Raw genomic sequence first — 14140 nt, 5'->3', positions numbered from 1 at the left:
TTTGACAAACATATCTTCAACATCGAGCATTGTTGAAGCACCAATCTATGGGACAGAAAAGTCCCAGCTGTCCTTGCACTGAGCTGGAGAGATGGAGACCCTGGTCAGATGTTGGGGTTAGAATGTGAGCTAGGAGGGACTATAAACAGAGACACAGTAAAGTGGACCGCTGCAAAGGGATGAATAAGCAGGAACTTCCAGAGGAGGACACAGGGGCGAAGTCCAGACAGAGTGGGTCTGCAAAGTCACAAACACAGCTCTGGAGAACGAGGACTGCTTCAATGTGGATGGAAGACATGAGAACAGGCATGTCCACTCTGCTGCTGTAATCATGTGCCTTCAGCCACTGGAACTCCAAATTTCAAGATACTCAGACAGGTTAGGTCACCACCTCCAATGCTCTGCTCAAGTCCAGCCCCTGGGGCGGGAGTGGGGGAGACAGAAGAACATCAGTGAGATGGACCGTAGAGTCGTTATGCGATTTAGTCCATTTTCTCCACTCTTGGTTTTCAGTGGAAGCCAATGTCTTCTCAAAGTTCAGTTTCTTCATCTACACAGTGAGTCTCTGTTGCTTTTAAGGGAAGACTGTCACTCCAACATTGCTGTATGTCACCCCGTGAACATTTTCTTCAAATAAAGGGCTGTTAATGTACCCTTCAAGAAGACACACGCAATTTACCAGAAATCCACTGTACTTTTCACACATGGCCACGAGCATCTTAAATAGATGTTTCCCAGTTTCCTCATGGCCCCGCTTGACTTTGTCACCCTTTGCTCCAACCAGAGGACAGTGAGCTATCAGATCTCACCATTGCTTCCTGAGAAGAGACTGCGTCACATCACACTGGAAGCAAAGAGTCACACAGGTAAAAGTACACAAGTCCCCTCTGGCCATCCTCCATCATCTTTCTCCATGAGGAAAAAAGCAAACAAACAAACAAATGTCAACAATAAAACAGCTAAAATCTATCAGGGCCTGGGGGGTGAGTGCACTGATGCATCGCATAATGTGACTCCTCAACAAAGAAATATCCTGGACACGTGACTTCTTTTCTACCACCAGTGACGCTGTCTCGGGACTCTATGTAACGTCACCATGTTCCAAACTGCTGCCGACCTGCCCTGAGGCCAAAGCCAGGCAGGATATCCTGTACACACTGATCAAAATGGAACACCAGGGTCTTGACCACTGAAGCGTCTGCATATTGACAATTCCACATTTTATGTAAGAGATCTGATACGCTCTGTCAGACCCCAAGAAGTTCCTCAGTGAAAAAGAGAGAAAATTAGCCCACCTTATTTACTGCCCTAGTGGTCCAGGGGCTCCTTTTCCACAAAGGCTGAGAATGCAACACATCCAGCCCACAAAGAACCCTGGTGGGTGGACAGGATCTTAGGGGAAACACAGCGGAGGTCTGGGACAAATATTTAAGTGAACATTACAATTATACAGCAAAATCCCCCGGGGCATAGCAGGTGACTAGACGTCTACACTGAAATCTACGGTCTCCACCAAGCTGACAATACAAGAAAGTTTCACACGAGAAAGTGAAAGATTCAGGAGGGAAATGACTTTTTCAAACCCGCCGCACTGGGTTGCCCAGCTTCCCACTCTTCAAGCCTTCTCCAAAGTCCACAAAGAGCTGAGTGGTGGCTTCCTGATTCCAGATTGCCCTTCCCACTCTGACTTAACAAATTCATCCACCGCCCACCCTGCTCTGGGAACCCAGCACTGCATAAACAATGGCCCAGGCAGAGTCTTTGTGACACAAACCAAGCCTGCCCAGAAGGGAAAAGGAACAATGCTGTGGATGCTGCTGGTGCTGTGGCAGGGACGAGGACAGAGCATCCAGTTCACTCTCCTCCCCGAGTTGCCCCTGGTTTTGATGTCAGTGGCTCAGCCCTGGGCTCCTTCCCTTAGTAAAACGCACAGACCTGCATCTTCAAGGGGTTGGTGGAAAGAGAAAGCATGCCCCCCCCCCCCCCCCCGAGATGGAGAGCTGGGCCAGTTAGGGAACTAGCAGCAGCTGTCACTGCACAGATGTGTTCCTTGCGGTGACCCTGCCACACAAACCCTTCTGGGAGAGCGCTCTGGAAACGACCCTGTTAGAACTAAGAAATGGAGGCTCAGGTTAATGTTACCGGGTTCCTTGATTTGCAGCCCTGGATGTTGAACCCAGGACCCGTATGTGCTGGCAAGCACTCTATCCTTAAGCTATGGTATTCCAAGCTCTCTTTTTACTTATTATTTTTGAGACAGTGTCTCACTAAATTGCCCAGGCAGGTCTTGAACTTGGCATCCTCTTGCCTCAGCCTCCCAGGAAGTGTGATTACAGGCCTCCAATATCAGGCCTAGCTTTGCCTGTTCATTAAGGAGTAGGAAACCCTCCTCCAGAGGACATCTGGTGGCAGTAGAAAACATCTTATATCTTAGGAAGTTTTTGTATTTTTCTCCAAGTGGCCACACCTACATGCTCTTGGAGAAAGACCGCTGTCACTCCACTGGTGGGCCTGGGAGAGAGTCCCATCAGGTTGAAAAGTCGAGGTCATCCCCCTTCCTGTCACGTGACTTCTCTGTATAGTGTGATCCAATGCATGAGGCTTCACCATGGTCTGCACCCATCCTGCCGCTCCCTGGAATTCAGGATCTATCTGAGGCCGACTCTGTTAATTGACCCCAGACATCCAGGTCCCACCCTCTTCTCATTCCTGCCTCCAACTACAGAGGCTACAAGTTAATGGTTCCTCCCTTCCAGTGAAGCAATGGCCTCTGACCCCATTCTGCCCATGAAATGGAAGCAGAAGTCTCCCACAGACAGCATCAGGAAAATTTTCCTTTCTTGAACAAAAGGGACAACCTTAGCTGGCACAGCCCTGCTGTCCCCAACTCGATTTCTGTTTTGGATGTGCTCTGGGTGCACGATTCTCTTACGAAGGGGGCAAAGTGCAAGCTTGGGGCTCATTGACTCCAAAACCTCTGCTCCTAACCACGGCTTTCCACACAGACAGCTCACAGAAAGACGACAATGCGGGCAGTATGCACTAGAGAAAAGTGCCTTGGCCTCAGCACTGTTCTTGCCATATTCTAGCTCTTCAGCCTGCAAACAGATCACCAACCCCAGCAAGTCTCATTCTCCTCCTTTGTGATCACGGCTTGGGTAAAGTCTCTGAAGTACTCTCCGGTGGTCCCATTCTATAGTTAGGAACCTAGAATATGAACATTCGCCTCTGAGAAGCCACTATGTGCCCAAAGCACAGCTGTGTCTAACAGACCCAGACCCTGTGGAGCCAGCTAGTGACCCAAACAATTCATGGCATCATCCTCTCCCCTGCTGAATAGCACTGTCGTGACATATCATAAACCCAAGAGTCCCTGTATCTTCTCAAGGTTTAAAGCAAGCTTGCACAGTGCCTAGGTACTATAGTCTGCTACAATCTGGATCCAAAGACAGAAGTCACAAACCTTTCCCCACAAGTCATCAAAGTGTTTGGGCCTACATCTGTACATTTGGTTTAACAATAAAAACCTCCTTCATCCTACTTCCAACCAACGTTACAGTGAAATCATATAAAAGAAAGTTCTTTTAAAATGGCAAACATTTTATCATTATCTAGGGTCTAGCAATGCTCAGAGAAGCCTAAGGAGGCTGTCAATTGCAAGCTTGGCCTGTACAACACCCACCAGCCACTCACTGTTCTCAGTGAAGAGACTCCGCTGAAGGCAGGTCCTTCAGTCCTCTGCTATCTAGCTGCACTCTCCGGCCCGTTCTTGTGGTGCTCACCCTCAACTCGGTTTGGAGAGGGCCTTTTCGCAACACCTAGCTTTATGCTCTTTGCAAAACCCAAGGGCAAGAAAAACAAAAGGCAAGAAGAAGTTTATAAATGTTCAACCGTTTGGAGACAGTATTAAGACACTTGCATGCTTCCTGCCTACCGCCTTCCATCACACATCACTGGCTCTTGTGTAATCCAATACAGAAAATAAGACAATAAAATTAGAAATATGTCCTCCAAAGACACGGCTTGTGATTCGTCTGCTTCTGTTCATGGGGTGTGTCATTTTCAACACTGGTGTTTGGATCTGAGACCCCAATGTCACTGTTCAAACATCAAAAAGCAGTCACCCGAACTCAGGGCAGCCAGCAGAGCAGAGGGCTGGCTTTCTATCTCCCTCTTGCCTCTCCTTGGTTCTCTGGTGGGATCCCTGAACTTTTGATGTTGCCTCCCATCCACCACTTGGAATCATTTACTACAACCTGCCCAAACCAGACCAAGGAAAGATGGTCATGTCCTCCATGTTCTATTGAGTCAAACGCTGATCTCTTCAAAATGTCAGTGATTCGTACCTGGAACAGAACCTACTTTTTAAGGATGTCGTGGGAAGCATGGGGCTTCTGATCCCTGGGTCTGGTTGCTTCCCCTAGCTTCAGGTAGGGGAACTGCCAGGCAAATCTGGGTGGCTGAGATCACAGTGGCTGGGAAGAGACCCTCCAACTCAGCTCGAAGTCCTGGGTAGAGCAGGCCTCCACTTCCTCACGTGACCTGTCCTGCCATCTTAGGCAGGATATGACCCTTACTCCTTCCAACACATCATTGTCCACCACCACACAACTTGCTCTTAATTCAGCTGCCTGTTCTCTTAAGGTCTGTTGCCTGATGGGAAAATTTGTTGTCACCGGAGACAAGTCCACTGTAGGAAGCAACATGGGCCAGGGAGACTGGCATAATGGTTATATGCCAGTCTTCGGGCAGCAATGGGGTCAAGTCTTAACTCTGCTTCTCACCATCTCTGGCATCTCAGACATTCACTTTTTCTCTCCAGTCTTGAGCTGCTCAGGAGCTAGTGTGAATGAGGATGTCCCTGAGTCGTTAGTTTGTAGGCGCCTATAAATAATTTCCTCACGATATGCCTGCCATATAAAGACTTCTCAATAAAGGCCAATCAGTAAAGAGAACTACTTACTAAACATCTTTCTGGGGCCAGCCATTCAGGCTAGGAACATTGTAGTCACTCTGTCGTCCTTACAGTGACGCGATGGCGTACAAGTTATGAGCCCTGAGAAGGTTAAGTGACTTGCCCAAGGCCACGAGGCTATTGAGAGACACAGCATAGGTAGGAGTTGAACCCAGGTCTGTCTGATCAGTATGTGAAGGTCTGGGTGGAGGGAGCAGGGCTGTGTCAAGAAAACCAGAGTTGAAGAAAAAATCCTGGTAGGGAGCTTCTGTAAGGCCAAAGGCGGCGAGAGCTACTCGTGGGAAGACCCTCTTGGAGGGTGGGAAGCTCAGTCACCAAAATGAGACAAGTGTCCTTTCTGACAAGTGCTAGAAGAAACCACCATCGAAACTGTGGGTTGACCCAACTACCATCCCTAGTCCTTTCCAACAGAATCTCAACTGTGGTCAGTTTTGTGTCTGTGCTGAACATGGAGGCATTCCCCTTGCTAAATGTTGACGGCACTGAATATTTATGTCAAACATTCATGTGTTGCAAATTCACATGTTGCAATCTGCTCCTCCAGGGGATGGTGTTAGGAGAGGGTCTCAAGGAGGTGACTGATGTCTTTATAAAAGAGACCCGTGGAGAGGGAGACCCATGCTTTCTCCTTTCCGTAGAGTGAGGGCCCAGCAACCAGGCAACCTGTGAGCCAGGACAGGGACCTCAGCAGACACTGACTGCTAATGCCTTTACCAAGGACTTGGCAGCCTCCTCCCCAACAATAAATTCTTGTTGATCAGTTACCCAGTCTGCGGTATTTGCCACAGCTGCCTGAACTAACAAAAGCAAAGCTGTTCGGAAAACTGGGGGAGGGCATGCTTCGGGAAAGAATTTTGTTTCTTAAAATTCAAAATCTAATATGCGATGAAGAGGACCTTTTGTCTTTACCTCTGGAAGTTCAGAGTGCTCACATGAGAAGTGTTGAGATAGATATTGTAAGGCGTGAGGTCAGCAGTACTGGGATGGCACTGAAGGGCAGGGAAAGAAGAGATGATCACCAAGTCATCCTATAAATGCTAGAATCCACCACTCAAAGCATCTCCTTCAGCAAATGTTAAACGCCACTCTGGGTTCCTTCATCCCTTCAAGCATCCTATTCCTGAGGGAAACAGAAAGCAAAGGAAAGAAAAAAAAGCTTAGCTAGCCAAACCTCATCAAAATAAAAGTTTCCCCATCCTCAGTCTCATCACACAGCCTGCGCCTCCCTTTACCAGATGTTTCCAAGGTTAGCTGGTTACACAACGTTCTTCTTCCCCTTTTTGGAACCTCCCCAACCATGACCACACCACTAATGATAAGCTATTTCAAGGCACCAAGTAGCCTGAATCATTTTTATACCCATTACACTCCCCTCCCTGCCTGTTAATGATGACTCCGTGCTATTTCTACCCTGAGCTGTTATGCCTACTATAGACTGGACAAAACACAGCACCTTACACACACACACACACACACACACACACACACACACACACAGAACCATACATGCTTATTGATTTGAAACAAGAACCAGCGAGCCAGGGTTGTTGTGCACCATTCGAGATTTAAACACACCAGAAGGAAATGGGAGAGATACATGAGGAGAAGAAACTGAAGAGCCAAGGAAGGGGGAGGGGAGGCAGAGGAGACGGCATAGTGGCAGATCATGGCTTGATGTCCCAGAGATTAACTGTGCTACTATGACAAGTGGCTTGCCATAATTAGCTTTTGCAAAAGCTACTTCTCCTAGCTTATAATCAATTAAAGAAGCAGTGTTTATTCTCAAGCTTTCCCGCTCTGTGACTGGAGGGCTGGTAGGGTTCCAGACTCAGCTCACCCACCTGGCACAATTTACACGTCAGTCACATTGTTTGGGGACAGTCAGGGCAGAAGGGATTCATGGATGGCTGTGTCCAGGGAGGACAGGAAGATGCCGCAGGAGGCAGCGCTATCCATGAGTGGTGCCTGAACACACCAGAAATGGTACCTTCTAAGAGCTGACCCAATTTTTGTTTAATATTAACTGATGAATTTTACATATCTGTGTCCAGGAGGCAAAACTAGATTTCTTATTTGTTAGTAAAGATCATCTGGCCTGAGAACGTCACTGAGTGGGAGAGGGCTTCCCTAGCACACACAAGCCCTTGGATTTGAAATCTAGCATGGCAATGACATATAAATAAATATTTTTGTGAAATGGTGGTACACACTTGCAATCCTAAGTCTTAGGAGGTTGATGCAGGATTGCAAGTTCAGAGCCAGCTTGGGCTGCATAGATTCTGTTTCAGAAACAAGAACCATTGGGAGAACAGGCTATGACTTTGCGGGAGGTTATCATTCACTAACCTAGGATGCAAGAAAGAAAAGCCTGTGACCGAGAGGAAACCCGCTCTGCTCCTGCCTGGGCTTTCCTGGTCACAACACAGAGGCACTTTTCACCACACTCAGTCTATACTCCCTCTGTAGCCTTGGGAATGAATGAGACCCTTCAAGTTCCCTCAACAGAGCACCCATGCAAGAAGGCAGGCTGCAGGAGGGAGGGGAGGAGAGACCCAGTCAAAATAAAAACACAGAGATTTCTTCAGGACAGTACCTCCAGCTGTGAAGGCGACTTCTTCCTCCTGGAGTTGCAGTGGATAGGAAATCGAATCTGTGTGCTTATCTCCATGGGCAACTCTCCGGCCTTCTTTCTCTCTCAGCTGAAACCTTGTCTGCTCACATGGTCTGTTCTGTCTACTGGTTGTTTTTAACCTGTTTCTCCTCCACCAAAGCTATGTGAAGAATGGCACAGGTCATGTGAAGAATGGCTTTGTCACAATAGAGTGAGCCAGAAAAGCAGCTCTGAAGCCTCAGATGGCGGAGAAGAGAGGGACATTTAGCTCTTGGGCTACTGGTCACCACCTGTCACTTGAGCAGGTCTGTCAAAGGAATATTGACTGCAGTAAACCATGCTCTGAAATGTGATTATGAGAACTGAGCCTACCGCATCTCTCTCTCTCCGTTAGTCTGCTAGGGGTCATTGTCTGTTGTTGCCTGATCATGCTGTCCCCATTTGTCACTTGTTACACTCTTTCCAGGAGAAGATGACTCCATGTCGAAGTGTCGCTTTTGGACTGTGACATAAAACATGATTTGAAAAGTCCTCCAGTGAAATGAAAACTTCATTTTTTTTTTCTTCAGGGTATTTTTTTTTATATATTTATTTGTCGTTTTAAGTCATTCTAGTCCATGTCCACAGATCTCTACTCCCTGCCGTCCCACCGCTATCCTGAAAATCCAGTTGGGCACTTTTCTTGGCCTAACGCATTGGCCCTTGAGCAGAAGCGTGAAAGCATCTCAGAATGGGAAGGTTTGTGGTCAAATGTGGTCAGAAGTAAGAAAGATGGCCTCAGTCGGCTCTAGCGGAGGCATGCCTTCAAGGAAGAGAACACAGCCCACAGTACCTGAGGAAAAGAGCTTCCTTAGCATCCTTAATGCCCTACTACATTCCTGCCACATAGCAGGTTCAGGACAGTGACCCCCAAGGCCATCACACATTTGTTATGCTCCCCAAGGGAGGAAGCTGGAACTCGAAAAGGTAACAAAAAAACCTATTGACGAGACTGAACTCTCCGCAGAACTCCCCATCTCCACTCTGCTCACAGAGAGTAGTCACATATTCCCCTACTGTATCTCCCTCATCCTTCCAACTACCCTTCCGGAAGCAACAGGCATGGACGAACACTGTCGAGATAACTGTCGTTAACGTCAGATAGAAATGCCACCAGGACAAGACAGCATGGTGGACTGTAGGACAGCCAGCATTCTGGACTTACTTGGTAACACTGCAGACATTCACAGAGAGGAGCTCCTGGCTCCACAGAACCATCCAGAGTTGGCATAGACATGGCATCCTTCCCCATGTGGTCCCTTACAGAGTCACTGAAAAGTCTCTGATGGCTTAACAGGCCTTGTCATGTCCCTTGATCCTGTAATCCTAAATCAAGAGAGCCTTGATCTTTATCCAACTGAAAAGCAGGAAACTGGGGTTAGGCCAAGAACAGAGCTGTTTATTTCACTACTTAACATTGGGAGTAGAAGCTTCAAGTCTATACCTGTTCTAAGTTTGGCCAACATCCATGTGTCTATTACACTTACAGCGTTCCACAAACCAGCCTTGTACACAGACCTCTGTCCTGGCTCGGGGTGGAAAGTGAAGTCCACAGCACCCTGTCCGGGAGTGTTACCTTCATCCATCTCCTACTTACATATTGTCCATCCCACCGTTAGAGGCTGTGTGACCAAGGCGACAGTCTGGAGCCAGATGCCCTGGTTTGGCCCTTAGCTGCGCCACTTCCTGGCACAATGTCTCTGTACTTCATCTGTGAAAAGAAGGAGATAAGAGAGTTCTCTGGGGTTATTGTGAGGAATAACAATGCGGATACTTGTAAACTTCTTAGAATGGTGTGGACTGAATATGAGGCTCATAAACAATTCCCATTCTAATATACTCATTAGCGTGGCCCTTGTGAACTCGGGAAAGGGATCTCTTTTATATGCCCCTGGAGCTCACTCAGCTCTCCAAAGAAAGAAAAGTCCAAGCTGAGACTCCAGCATGACTCTCAGAGGTAGAAACTGTAGAAAAAGGGAATGTGGGGTCAGAATATGGACGGCTTTATCCCCAGTGCCCCCAAATCCACACACTGATGCTCTAACCCTCCATCGAATGGTATCTAAAGAGGAAGCCTTTGGAAGTCTAGTTAGATAAGATCGTAAGGGTGGGGGGCTCACAATGGGATAAGCACCCATATAGGAAGAAATACCACGCAGCTGGCTGAGAGCTCCCTGCCTGGTAAGTGAACACACAGAGAGGTGACCGCCTGCAAGACAGAAGGTGGACCCTGACCAGAAACCAGCAAAGCAGGTGCATTCTTTTGGACTGCCAGCCTCCATCGCTGTGAGAAAATGAATTTCTATTGTTTAAGCCACCCAGAGTATGGTATTTTATTATGGCAGTCCAAGCTAACTAATACAATGTCTACTAATAAAGTGTTTCATGGCTCTTTCCCCACAAGGGAAGGTTTTCACATACAAGCAGGCTCTTGCACGAAGCTATTACTGAATGAGTTCTAAGACCAAATACTTACTTAAAAGCCACCCAAAGCTGAGCATGGTAGCACATGCCTGTGATCACAGTACTAGAGAGACTGGAGCCGAAGGCAGGGGGTCAAGACCATCCTGGCCTACATAGTAACACACACACACACACACACACACACACACAAGTGTGTGTAACTTGTTCTCTTAGTTCTCTCTAGAGTACTTAGTTTGTAATTTAAAAAAAAGAAATCACTTTACTGTAATTAACTCACAAATAAGCATCACCCAGCTAGATTCAGGTGGCCAGCCACTCAACTGGACACTCAGTCAGTGCAAACTCTATGCTTTTCTATCTCACTGAACTTCTTTACCATTAGACAAGCCATCATGGAGTCCCCTTAGGGTTTTACACTTTCACTACCACATACATTTTTACAGACTTATCTCCCCCCCTCAAAAAATAGAGAAAGACAGAAAACTATGACAGAGTTGAAACTAGAAAAAAATTAAGACTCTATCTTTAAAAATATGGCAAACAAACACACAAAACTATAAAAAAAATAGTGAAGACTCTTCTGCTCTGGTAATATTTCTGTGGAATCTGTGTATGTTTTAGTCAGGGTTTCTATTGCTGTGATAAAACATCATGGCCAAAAGCAACCTGGGTAAGAAAGGGTTTATTTCACTTGCATGACAGCCCATCATTGATAGAAGTCAGGACAGGAACTCAAGGCAGGAACCTGGAGGCAGGAGCTGATGCAGAGGCCATGGAGGGGTGCTGCTTACTGGCTTGCTCTCCATGGCTTGCTCTCTGTGGCTTGCTCAGACTGTTTCTTACAGAACCCAGGACCACCAGCCCAGTGACAACACCACCCACAATGGTCTGGGCCCTCCCCCATTAGTCACCAATCAAGAAAATGCCTGACAGACTTGCTTATAAGCCAATCTGATGGAAGCATTCCCTGGGCTGAGAGTCCCTATTGCCAGAAAACTCTAGCTTGTATCAAGCTGACAAAAAAAACAGCCAGGACCATGTATGCTGACTCTTAATCTTACTGTAAACTTATTCTTAATGTAATAAACTTACTCTTAATGTAATATTTAAAGTGGTGGTTTGTGTAGCTTAATTTTCCATAAAGCTGGTATGAGCTGAGTTAGTAATTCAACAAGAAACCTTGGAACCTCCAGAGCTACCCTGAGGTCTGAGTTCCTCCATCTCGTCTGTCTTTTTGTGAACTGAGCTTCAGGCAGATGAGGAGGAGGCTGCCTCACGAGAAGACAGCAGGAGCAACACTAACAATTACGTTAGAAATAGGTTTTGCTTATTCTGCCTCCAATTAAGTCAAGCCTCTATACATTTCACCACTTTAAAAATACGTGTGTAACTATTGTGTCATAAACGGGAGAGGGGCAAGGCGGCATGTTCAGGGGAGCTAATGGTAGCCAAGGGCTGCTGCCCGGGGAGAGGAACCCATTGTCTTCGGTAGTGCAGTGAGTTCTCATGCTCCCTGGGATAGTTTCACACCCATGCCATAGGAGTGATCGTGGATAAACCCAGTGAGTGGCAAAGCAAAAAGATATGGAAGTGGGGTGGGGACTTGGTGGCAGGGGGAGGAGGAGAGAGGGTGTAGGGATGTGTATGACCACAGTGTACTACTATACATGTGTACGAACTGTCAAAAGAGTGATATGTGTGCATGTGCTCATATATACACAGACTGACCCTGACTCTCAGCTTGACTTGTTTAGGCTGATGTAAGCATGATCCATAGTCATCAAGAAACATATGGCATGGCTTTTAATTCGATCTTTTCCCACGTTAGCCATGTGCAGTTACCCCACCCTCTCAGGATGTGGATTGTGACAGCGCATCACAATTCCCAGTCAGCCTTGTGATTATGAAGGCCAAAACCAACTTTACAGTAAACTGTGTTGGTAAGCAAGCACGCTGGGCAGGTTAGGTGTATTAAATGTAATTGCCTTTGAATTTTTTAAAGTTGATATAGGGTTTTATTATATAGCCTAGAACTGGCCTTGAACTCCAGATCTCTGTGCCTCAACCTCCCCAAGTCTGGGTTACAGGCACACAACACCATATCGACCTCTACTCATGCATTTAGATGGGATAGTTTCCATTTTACAGTGGGTCTATTGAGACAAACCTCTTTAAAAAGTCAAAGACAAACATCTATATTTTTGGTTTTCCTTAGTGACGTGTTGGAGTCATTTGTGAGTATGAAAACCAGTATTGGTGCTCACAGCTATAGAGCAAGGGCTTCAGCGGCCACAGTCAAATGCCACACCCTTGGCCTCAGGTGTCATGGGGGGGGGGAGGTTCTCAGCCCTAAACTACTGACTCCTGCACTGTTCTTATATCAAATGTCATCACTTGCCTCCAGATTCAATCCTCTTTCACACTACTGTTCAGGCTCTCTCCTGAGGGTGGCTTCGTGGCACTAACACATATGGGTCTTGTGGGGAGAGTTATGATATGTTGGCTCTCACACTCCTTCCCTGTAGACTTCCACCTCTTCACCACTTGCTAGTTTCCAAGTGCTAGGCTTCATGCTGTGGGTGTTGGCACAGACAGAGCTGTCGAGAGGGGCCATGGCAGTTGGAGATCTCACAATCAGTGCCCGAGACATGAAGAAGAAGCTCAGACCTCCCTCATTCTAAACACAGAAGGCTTCAAAGACAGGCTACTTACTGCTGGAGTCTGTCGTGTGGGGAGTATCCCGACACAGATGAGGAGTCCAGACTCCACAGGAGGACCCTGGGAGTCTAAGAAATCTGGGGTCCTACTGTTAGCGTGCATCAGGAGTGTGCAGGAGGCAATGAACACGTGACTTTGGAACAGATGAAAAGTAAAGGGGTGAATGGAAAAGGCCAGGCTTAGGAAGCCTGTGACAACCAACCATGGCTATTGCCCAAGCAGTCATCCAGCACTCCGCTTCAGAGGCTGTCATGGACTCAGGTGGACACTCCTGGGGTCTTACTCTACCCACTCACCAAGGCCTGTTCAGATGAATTGTTCCAACGATGGTCTCCATGGCAATGAATGGATACATGGAATGCTAGAATTAGAAAACAAACAGTCACACTAAAAAACAGACCTGAAATTTGCTCCTGATGGGAATGAAATGGTAGTACTGTGGTCCAGAGAACAGTAAGAGGAGGTGAACCAGTCCCTTAGGGACAGCCCGAGGCCAAGTTCCTTTACACACCATGTGGGGCCTTCACAATTAGCTGTGGAAGACGGTTCCTTGGTGGTGGTTGTTTTGTTTGTTGTTTGTTGGTTGGTTGGTTGGTTGGTTGGTTGGTTGGTTGGTTTTCAGACAGGGTTTCACTATGTAGCCCTGGCTGTCCTGGAACTCACTCTGTAGACCAGGCTGGCCTCGAACTCAGAGATCTAGCTGCCTCTGCCTCCCACCACCGTCCAGCTGGGAGATGGTTCTTGCACACAGTTCTAACTAGATAAGTCTACCTGCTGTAAACTTCAACAGGTTTGACTGTTCACAGAAATCCTCAACAGTGCACCATCATCTCAGCCTCCACCATGAGCGACTTTGCTCAGATAACCAACTTCTTTTCCTTTGGTTTTCATAGCTACACTTCTGTTTAGGAAAATCTCATTTGTTTTATGTCTTAAGTGACTTAGTTGGAACTCAGGAGCCACTCTGTATGACTGTCTCCATTTCTCTTCTCTCTGGTGGGTATTGACTCCGTTGCCCTGGAAACAAGATAAACATCTCTGAGAACAACACTTTCTTTTTCTTCTCTCTGGGAAAAACTTGGATAAGATTCAGAAATTTTTTAAACATTTAAAAGTTAGCATTTTCTACATCTGGTATTTTATCTTTCAGCTTCTCTCTGTGCTCAGCCATGACCCTCAAAATCAACAATGAGATCCACACTAGACTACTCTGATTGTTTACCTTTTCTTGGCCAATCCTCGACCAGCACATGACATATAAATACCTTTAAAAGGTTTGGCATTTGTCCATTCATTTGGTGTGTACTTTATTAAGAGCCTATCATGTGCCCAATGAACAGAAGTGGGGAGGTCCTCCTATCCCAGGAGATAAT

At 46.9% G+C, this 14140-nt stretch overlaps 1 long non-coding RNA gene across 1 annotated transcript; it reads right to left on the bottom strand.

Annotated features, from left to right (window-relative positions):
- Window positions 1–1989: 1989 nt before the first annotated feature.
- Window positions 1990–13455, bottom strand: LOC121832375 (uncharacterized). The gene is made up of 3 exons (XR_013042547.1): window positions 13064–13455; window positions 7569–9336; window positions 1990–6095 (listed from the first exon to the last, which is right to left on the bottom strand). It is a non-coding gene; the product is annotated as an uncharacterized LOC121832375 (long non-coding RNA).
- Window positions 13456–14140: the final 685 nt, after the last annotated feature.

Source organism: Peromyscus maniculatus, chromosome 9 (genome assembly GCF_049852395.1).
Source record: "Peromyscus maniculatus bairdii isolate BWxNUB_F1_BW_parent chromosome 9, HU_Pman_BW_mat_3.1, whole genome shotgun sequence".
In the NCBI taxonomy this organism is placed as follows: domain Eukaryota; kingdom Metazoa; phylum Chordata; class Mammalia; order Rodentia; family Cricetidae; genus Peromyscus; species Peromyscus maniculatus.
Note: the sequence above shows the minus strand (reverse complement) of the source record. Positions and strands in the feature narration are given on the sequence as shown.